The following is a 2500-nucleotide window of genomic DNA, read 5'->3' as shown; positions in this document are numbered from 1 at the left end:
AACCCATTCTAATGTCATCTCATTATCAAAGTTTGATTGGACGCACAATAACCAGCATTCAGCTTTCGGCGGATTTCTCTACCTTCGCTCAAAGAAAAACTTTTTCATCTTTCTGCTGCCTTTGGAACTTAAATATCTTCATCTTTGATTAGATCAGCAGTAATAACCATTCATATGTTCTTAATTCCTCCTCTCCTCCTCTTCTTCTTCTTCTTCTTCTTCTTCTTCTTCTTCTTCTTCTTCTTCTTCTTCTTCTTCTTCTTCTTCTCTTCTTCTTCTTTCTTCTTCTTCTTCTTCGTCTTTCTTCTTCTTCTTCTCTTCTTCTTCTTCTTCTTTTCTTCTTCTCTTCTTCTTCTTCTTCTTCTTCTTCTTCTTCTTCCTTCTTCTTCTTCCCTTCTCTTCTCTTCTTCTTGATTAATGTGCTTCTTACGCATCGGTCTGTGTATCTGCCAGAAGCTTGCATTGCTATACACAAAGACACACACACACACAGGCAAACACATACACACACACATACACACACTTACATATATGTATACACACACACATCAAAACAATTACACCTATGTATACATGCAAAGGAACCGAGAAACTAATGAATACATATATATATATATAGATATATATATAATACATACCATATGTACACTAGCATACGTATACTCACATACATATACATATAGCATATACATAAGTACATGCATATATATATATATATATCTATATTTATACTATATATAAGTATATATATATATATATATATATATATATATAATATTATATATATATACATATATATTATTATATAATTACATTACAATTCTATGCCTTCATCTATAAATCTATAAGAATGACTGCGTGTGCTATAGTTTGTGTGTGTCTAAACATATTCGTGAGTGTGTGAGTGTCTACTCATCTGTTTATGTTTTAAATTAATTGTATGTATGTTTGTATGTATATATATACGTATAAATATATATATATATATAATAATATATATATATATATGTATGTATGTATATATATATATGTGTGTACATATAATAATTATGTAAATATATATGTGTGTATATATATATATGTATATATATATATATTATATATATATATATATATATATGTCTTCATATATATATGTATATATTGTGTATATGCACGTATATATGCATATACACACATATACACAGTGAGAGAGAGAGGTAGCTAGACGGATTGATTGATTGATTGATTGATACAATCGATATACATATGCATTTATAGATCTGAGTTATATAATATTTATATTACATTGTGCAACACGCATGCGCATACACAAACTCGTATACTCACCCACGCACCCCCCCCTCACGCAAGTATGTATAATTATACATGTCTTCACAGCTGTATGTTCGTGATGTTAATATATACATATGGTCACATATGTATTGACACATGCAAACACATACATATGAATACATACGCATGTATATATATACACACACATATACGCAAATACATGAATATATTCTTATACGTTCGCACGCATATACACATATACTTGAACACTTACATTTATATTCACACACACACACACACAGGTAAACATATGAATACATACAGATATATTCACACACATATACACATATGTACGAATGCAAACAGGTATACATGAACACATACATATACATACATTTATACGCAGATATCTGAAGCATATATATAGGCGCACGCACATATACACACATATATAGGGATGCATACATTTATACTTAATCATATATATACTTATTCACACGCATATGCACAAATGTATAAAAGCATGTATATATACATATATATGCATATATATATATATATATACATTCACGCAAATATACATGTTTGTACGTATATATATATATATTATATTTATATATATATACATTCACGCAAATATACATGTTTGTAGGTATAATATATATAATATATATATATATACATATATGTATGTGTGTATACATTCACGTACATATACATCTGTGTATAATATATACACTGCCATTCTGTGGTGGTGGCATTTATTGGATTGAAACCTTGTACAGCAATTAATGGTTTATTGGTCAATAACCTAATATGGATACACGATTGAATTGCACATGCGTTTCTATTTCTTTCTAGTTCTCCCTTACCAAACATCTAACGGAATATTATGGTTAATCTTCTCTATTGACTCTTGGCGCTAATGGGAAATGCTGCCTTCTTCCCCATCGCTTCCTTCCCACCGTCGCTCCCCCCCAACATCTTTCACGTCGACGACACTCATCCGTTTTCGTTCTTTTTCTTCACGCAGGGCCACTTCCAAGGAGAAATCTTCATTTAATTCCATTGTCCAAAACTGTAAGATATTGCTAATCCCTAAGATTATTACCAGTAGGCCGAACCCGCCCACCCGACATGTCCCCAACCACGGAGCCATTGAAGACACCGACAACAGCATCATCATCATCACCATCGTCATCATCAACAGCAATATCACCAACAC

This window comes from Octopus sinensis, linkage group LG28 (genome assembly GCF_006345805.1).
Source record: "Octopus sinensis linkage group LG28, ASM634580v1, whole genome shotgun sequence".
Lineage (NCBI taxonomy): Eukaryota > Metazoa > Mollusca > Cephalopoda > Octopoda > Octopodidae > Octopus > Octopus sinensis.
This window is presented reverse-complemented; position numbering follows the sequence as displayed.